The following is an 8,429-nucleotide window of genomic DNA, read 5'->3' on the forward strand; positions in this document are numbered from 1 at the left end:
TCCATGGCGCTTGTTTCCATGGCGCTTGTTATGTGTGAAAGTCGTGATTGTAAAATCTGGTTGTAAAAAAAAAATCATAATTACACTCCCAATAGGACCCGTTCACAGCACATGAAAGCACACATCAAACAATCAGGATTATAGTTAGCATAGCATTATGGTCCTTTGATGGTGGTTTATGGGAAACGTCTCACCAGATAAACAAAGGATCCATTGTACAGCTGAACTGATACCAGACAGGTTCTATGATTATTCTCACCCTGTCGGTCTGTAGGACACAGTATTATTGGGGGGGGGGTGGGGGGGCGATAGTAAATCAACTTGATTGGAGGTACACAACACAACACCCCGTCTCTCCTCACGGGAGAAGTGCATACCGGGTCGTTAGCAATTGAGTTTTCAGAGCCACCTAAGCTAAAATGTGAGAAATGTATGAAATGTCAGATTTACCTGCATTCCAGATTGCCAAATAAAACAATAGATTGTATGAGTGTACTGGTCTACAACACAGACATCTGTCTATATCATCAAGACAAAGGGCGGGGGGGGGGGGTTAGCCAGGCTCACTTGGGCCGACGATGACTCATAGTGATTTATTTTGAAGGACTATATTCCCAGAGTTGGAAAATGTGTGATAGCAGCGCAGCAATGGTAGTTTTCTGTGTGTTAGGATTCTTTTATCTCCATCCCATTCATTATTAACATGGGGATTTTACCCTTCGACAAACAATGTCAGTACACCACAAGTTATTTCTCACTTACACCCTTTAATCATACTGTATATCATTGGAAAGCTTAGATTCCCACTGCTTTCCATCAGACACCATTTTCGGGAATATTTCAAGTCAACAGAACTTTGACCTTTGTCATGAACTTTAAAAGAAGAAAAAAAAACACGATGAGACCCCGTCGGCCCAACTGAGCCCGACAGCACATATTTGGGGAAGAGGGGCATGGCTCATGGACTACATGGCGCGAACCGGGTTTTCTCCTCTCATCTCCCTGCTTGCAGGTCCCTTGCGCGTTGCCATAGCAACCTGACTCACACGACTTTGAGCTACAAATGCGATCTTCAGCAGGTTGAACATAGTGAGAATATAATTTAGAATTTGTTAGTGCAGTTTGTTTCAGCGATTTTACAACTAGCTAACTACTTCTGAAACTACATGCTGTTATTAACTTTGGTATTATTGTATATAACTACATTTTCTAGCTAGCTAGCTACCTAGCTAGCCAGCCAGCCATTCTAGAGAGAGCATTGCATTGTGGGTTTTGTAGTCGACTTGAGCTCTGCAGATTTCCACAATTTTTGCTTCTTCATTTACGATAGTTATGAAATGTGACATCTAGTCACAATATATATTGTTATCACATATTTGCGATATTTAACAACGTAAATAATTAAAAATGTCTGGTTTTGAGTGGATTATTCCTTGAAAACAACATTGTTGAGTGGCAATGGACAGGGAGTGTGGTGTGAGGACTGCTGCTCGTGTCTTGCTACAGCGGAGGAGAGAACGATGGAGACTCTCAAGAAATACGTTGTTGCTCTCATCCGTCAGATGCACTCCACCCCGACAGTACATCCCGGGGACACACTGCTTAATAATGGCAGGGTGGGAGATTGTGTTCCGTGAAGTGTGTACACCAGCTGATTGACGGAGCTCCAGGCCACCTCTATGCACTTGTTCATCTTCTGGTCCCCCTGGAACATCCAGCTATCAGAGAGGACCACCGTTGTCCCGGGGAAACATTCGGATGACCACCTCTAAATCCGTGTACCAGTGCCGTCCCCTGGAACATCCAGCTATCAGAGAAGACCACCGTTGTCCCGGGGAAACATTCAGATGACCACCTCTAAATCCGTGTACCAGTGCCGTCCCCTGGAACATCCAGCTATCAGAGAAGACCACCGTTGTCCCGGGGAAACATTCGGATGACCACCTCTAAATCCGTGTACCAGTGCCGTCCCCTGGAACATCCAGCTATCAGAGAAGACCAGGATGTCAGGGGAAACATTCGGATGACCTTTGCCTCTAAACACGTGTACCAGTTTGTGCCCCTGGAACATCCAGCTATCTGAAGACCACCATTGTCCCGGGAAACATTCAGATGAAAGTATATAAATAGTTCATGGGTCCCCTGGAACATCCAGCTATCATTTTCCAGAAGACCATTGTTGTTGGGAAACATCAGGGATGACCACTTCTAAAGTTTACTTACTTATTGACTTCGATGGTGCATATTTTTCGTTTTCCACCCTCTGGATGACCAGGATGTAAAGGGGACTAATAACTACATTGTGTTTGCTGTGTTATGATGTGTTATGCAGTTTATGCTCTTCATGCCTTGCTCTCTGAGCCACCTAATGTGACAGTCAATAAAGTATATAAATAGTTCATGGGTAGGCTACGGGTAGATTGTTTGTGTATTTTCCAGAAGCTTGATTGTTGCTTGTTCTGCTTTATGCTGAGAGATCTGTGTTATGATGTTTTCTTCTTATCATGTTTATGCTGTGTTATTGACTTGGTATGAGGTTTATATTTTTCTTCTTTCGCTTCCCTCTGGAAAAATCAGCTGTTAATATTAAATAAATACTAATAACTACATTGTGTTATGATGTGTTATGCTGTGTTATGCTGTGTTATGCTGTGTTATGATGTCTTATGATGTGTTATGCTGTGTTATGCTGTGTTATGCTGTGTTATGATGTGTTATGATGTGTTATGATGTGGTATGATGTGTTATGCTGTGTGTTGCTGTGTTATGCTGTGTTATGCTGTGTTATGATGTGGTATGCTGTGTTATGATGTGTTATGCTGTGTTATGCTGTGTTATGATGTGTTATGCTGTGTTATGCTGTGTTATGATGTGGTATGCTGTGTTATGCTGTGTTATGATGTGTTATGCTGTGTTATGCTGTGTTATGCTGTGTTATGATGTGTTATGCTGTGTTATGCTGTGTTATGCTGTGTTATGCTGTGTTATGCTGTGTTATGCTGTGTTATGCTGTGTTATGATGTGTTATGCTGTGTTATGCTGTGTTATGCTGTGTTATGATGTGTTATGATGTGTTATGCTGTGTTATGCTGTGTTATGCTGTGTTATGCTGTGTTATGCTGTGTTATGCTGTGTTATGATGTGTTATGATGTGTTATGCTGTGTTATGATGTGTTATGCTGTGTTATGATGTGGTATGCTGTGTTATGCTGTGTTATGCTGTGTTATGCTGTGTTATGCTGTGTTATGATGTGTTATGCTGTGTTATGCTGTGTTATGATGTGTTATGCTGTGTTATGATGTGTTATGCTGTGTTATGATGTGGTATGCTGTGTTATGATGTGTTATGCTGTGTTATGATGTGGTATGCTGTGTTATGCTGTGTTATGCTGTGTTATGCTGTGTTATGATGTGGTATGATGTGGTATGATGTGTTATGCTGTGTTATGATGTGTTATGATGTGTTATGCTGTGTTATGCTGTGTTATGCTGTGTTATGCTGTGGTATGCTGTGTTATGATGTGTTATGATGTGTTATGCTGTGTTATGCTGTGTTATGCTGTGTTATGCTGTGTTATGCTGTGTTATGCTGTGTTATGATGTTGTAATAATGAATTAATAATGTTCCATAATCACCTTCCGATGTAAAAACCGTAGAAATGTCAATCATGAAACTATGTTTTATGTGGGAAGTAGGAATAGGGCTCAAGCCAAAACAAAGAAAGGCAATTCATGAGCAACACAGTCCCTACTCCACCCATGAGCAACACAGTCCCTACTCCACCCATGAGCAACACAGTCCCCACTCCACTCATGAGCAAAACAGTCCCCACTCCACCCATGAGCAACACAGTCCCTACTCCACCCATGAGCAACACAGTCCCTACTCCACCCATGAGCAACACAGTCCCCACTCCACCCATGAGCAACACAGTCCCTACTCCACCCATGAGCAACACAGTCCCTACTCCACCCATGAGCAACACAGTCCCTACTCCACCCATGAGCAACACAGTCCCTACACCACCCATGAGCAACACAGTCCCTACTCCACCCATGAGCAACACAGTCCCTACTCCACCCATGCTCCACCAAGGTTTTACAGCACACAGTCCCTACTCCACCCATGCTCCACCAAGGTTTTACAGTAACACAGTCCCTACTCCACCCATGCTCCACCAAGGTTTTACAGCAACACAGTCCCTACAACACCCATGCTCCACCAAGGTTTTACAGTAACACAGTCCCTACAACACCCATGCTCCACCAAGGTTTTACAGTAACACAGTCCCTACTCCACCCATGCTCCACCAAGGTTTTACAGTAACACAGTCCCTACAACATCCATGCTCCACCAAGGTTTTACAGTAACACAGTCCCTACAACACCCATGCTCCACAAAGGTTTTACAGTAACACAGTCCCTACAACACCCATGCTCCACCAAGGTTTTACAGTAACACAGTCCCTACAACACCCATGCTCCACCAAGGTTTTACAGTAACACAGTCCCTACAACACCCATGCTCCACCAAGGTTTTACAGTAACACAGTCCCTACAACACCCATGCTCCACCAAGGTTTTACAGTAACACAGTCCCTACAACACCCATGCTCCACCAAGGTTTTACAGTAACACAGTCCCTACTCCACCCATGCTCCACCAAGGTTTTACAGTAACACAGTCCCTACAACACCCATGCTCCACCAAGGTTTTACAGTAACACAGTCCCTACTCCACCCATGCTCCACCAAGGTTTTACAGTAACACAGTCCCTACTCCACCCATGCTCCACCAAGGTTTTACAGTAACACAGTCCCTACAACACCCATGCTCCACCAAGGTTTTACAGTAACACAGTCCCTACTCCACCCATGCTCCACCAAGGTTTTACAGTAACACAGTCCCTACTCCACCCATGAGCAACACAGTCCCTATGCTCCACCAAGGTTTTACAGCAACACAGTCCCTACTCCACCCATGCTCCACCAAGGTTTTCCAGCACACAGCTTTGATCTACAACAGTAGCTATGATGGTCTATTGTACTTCAAACAATGTGTAGGCATGTTGCTTAGGATTCAAATCTTCTCAAACAGCCTGATTCATACTCTCTGTCTGTAGGCTACAATATCAAGGTTTGACCTAAACAACAGCTGCCTATAGAGTACCACAGTGTGAGTCATAACACCCATAAAACCTAACGGTTAAACAGGGAATTTTCCCATAGGGGATTTTAGACACACTTAAAATAAGAGCTATGTTTTGTGTAGACTGTTTTGATAACTGTGTAAATCTCTCTAGGACAAGGTGACTTTTATCAATATATTAGTCTGTATTTTCACCCAAAAAATGAAATGTAGTAATGAATAAATCGGCTACAGTACATTTCTTTCAATGGACAATTCTGTGAACTGTCTTGTGCACGTTTTAAATCGATACAATACCTGTTAGCAAAGGTGTCAGCTAGAGATGATGTGCAGGAGCTTGCAGGGATTTGTAGTTTTGCATGATGTCTACTTTGATGCTAATTAGCATTTTCGAATCTGAGAGTAAATAGACCAGAAATATTGAGCTACAATAGCCTTTTACAACATTAACAATGTCTACACTGTATTTCTGATCAATTTGATGTCATTTTAATGGACAAAAAAAAGCTTTTCTTTCAAAACAAGGATATTTCTAAGTGACCCCAAACTTTTGAACGGTAGTGTAGTTTAATTTTTTTTTAACTAGGCAAGGCAGTAAAGAACAAATTCTTATTTACAGTGACGGCCTACCGGGGAACAGTGGGTTAACTGCCTTATTCAGGGGAACAGTGGGTTAACTGCCTTATTCAGGGGAACAGTGGGTTAACTGCCTTATTCAGGGGAACAGTGGGTTAACTGCCTTATTCAGGGGAACAGTGGGTTAACTGCCTTGTTCAGGGGAACAGTGGGTTAACTGCCTTGTTCAGGGGAACAGTGGGTTAACTGCCTTGTTCAGGGGAACAGTGGGTTAACTGCCTTGTTCAGGGGAACAGTGGGTTAACTGCCTTGTTCAGGGGAACAGTGGGTTAACTGCCTTGTTCAGGGGAACAGTGGGTTACCTGCCTTATTCAGGGGAACAGTGGGTTAACTGCCTTGTTCAGGGGAACAGTGGGTTAACTGCCTTATTCAGGGGAACAGTGGGTTAAACTGCCTTATTCAGGGGCAGAACAACAGTTTACCTTGTCAACTCTGGGATTCGGTCCAGCAACACTTTCGTTTACTAATCCAACAGTGGTCTGTGAGCTGCTCTGACAGCTGGTGCTTTAAGTTAGTGAGGGAGATATGAGTCTCCAGCTTCAGTGATTTCTGTCATTTGTTCCAGTCATTGGCAGCATAGAACTGGAAGGAAAGGCGGCCAAAGGAAGTGTTGGCTTTGGGGATGACCAGTGAGATATACCTGCTGGAGCACGTGCTATGGGTGGGTGCTGCTATGGTGACCAGTGAGCTGAGATAAGGCGGAGCTTTACCTAGCATAGACTTATAGATGACCTGGAGCCAGTGGGTTTGGCGACGAATATGTAGTGAGGACCAGCCAACGAGAGCATACAGGTCGCAGTGGTGGGTAGTGTATGGGGCCTTGGTGACAAAACAGATGGCACTGTGATAGACTACATTCAGTTTGCTGAGTGGAGTGTTGGAGGCTATTTTGTAAATGACATAACCGAAGTCAAGGATCAGTAGGATAGTCAGTTTTACGAGGGTATGTTTGGCAGCATGAGTGAAGGATGCTTTGTTGCGAAATAGGAAACCGATTCTTGATTTAATTTTGGATTGGAGATGCTTAATATGAGTCTGGAAGGAAAGTTTACAGTCTAACCAGACACCTAGGTATTTGTAGTTGTCCACATATTCTAGGTCAGAACCGTCCAAAGTAGAGATGCTAGTCGGGCAGAGGGGTGCGGGCAGCAATCAGTTGAAGAGCATGTACTTAGTTTTACTTGCATTTATAAGCAGTTGGAGGCCACGAAAGGCCACCTGCCACCCCAGATTATTATAAAACCACTACGCTTGAGCTGGGTGTGATGAGAAAACGGATCTACGTAAAGCAGAGCTTGTGAACATAGGCCCTACATACCACCCACGATGGTCAGCCTCCACTACCACAGACCCTGCTGTGTGAAGCTATAGCCCAAACAACCATCTACCATCCTTGGTCCTGGAGCAACAGATGTTTGAGACAGCTCTCCAATCCCAATTAGCCCCTCAACCTCCTCTTCTCCCCTCTCATTGTGCTGCAAGCGTACTTGTGTCTGTTGTGGTACCACATCATTCAGAGAGGTTGTATCTAGCGGTAATTATTGGTTACCACTCCCCTCTACACCCCCCTCTACCCCCCCTCTACACCCCCCTCTACACTCCCCTCTACAACCCCTCTACACTCCCCTCTACACCCCCTCTACACTCCCCTCTACACCCCCTCTACTCCCCTCTACACCCCCTCTACTCCCCCTCTACACCCCCTCTACACTCCCCTCTACACCCCCTCCACCCCCCTCTACACCCCCTCTACACTCCCCTCTACACCCCCTCTACACCCCCCTCTACACCCCCTCTACACTCCCCTCTACACCCCCTCTACACTCCCCTCTACACCCCCTCTACACTCCCCTCTACACCCCCTCTACACCCCCTCTACACTCCCCTCTACACCCCCTCTACACCCCCTCTACACTCCCCTCTACACCCCCTCTACACCCCCTCTACAGTCCCCTCTACACCCCCTCTACACTCCCCTCTACACCCCCTCTACTCCCCTCTACACCCCTCTCTACACCCCCCTCTACTCCCCCTCTACACCCCCTCTACACCCCCTCTACACTCCCCTCTACACCCCCTCTACACCCCCCTCTACTCCCCCTCTACACCCCCCTCTACACCCCCTCTACTCCCCCTCTACACCCCCTCTACACCCCTCTACACCCCCTCTACACGCCCCTCTACTCCCCCTCTACACCCCTCTCTACACCCCTCCAGCCCTCTTTATTGTGTTGTCGTCTCAACTACAGCCATCGTTAATCAAGCCATTTAGGATGGAGCTGAACCCAGAGACCCTGGACCGCCCCTCCGCCCACTGCTGGTTGGTGAGGAAATGTTCAATGTTCAATCCCTCCTCCGTTCAATCAGAGAGACACAAGGACACAACAAAAGACGTGCGGAAATCGAGAGAGATTCTCTCATAGTGCCTTCAGAAAGTGTTCATACCCCTTGACTTATTCCACATTTTGATATGTTACAGCCTGAATTCAAAATGGATCGAATATTTTTTTATTTATTCCCCGATCGATATACAATACCGCATAACGACAAAATGAAAACGTGTTTTTTTTAATAACTTTTTGCAGATTTTATAAAAAATTAAATACAGAAATGTCTCATTTATATGCTGTAAGTATTCAGAGTCA

Source organism: Oncorhynchus gorbuscha, linkage group LG01 (assembly GCF_021184085.1).
Source record: "Oncorhynchus gorbuscha isolate QuinsamMale2020 ecotype Even-year linkage group LG01, OgorEven_v1.0, whole genome shotgun sequence".
Classification (NCBI taxonomy): domain Eukaryota; kingdom Metazoa; phylum Chordata; class Actinopteri; order Salmoniformes; family Salmonidae; genus Oncorhynchus; species Oncorhynchus gorbuscha.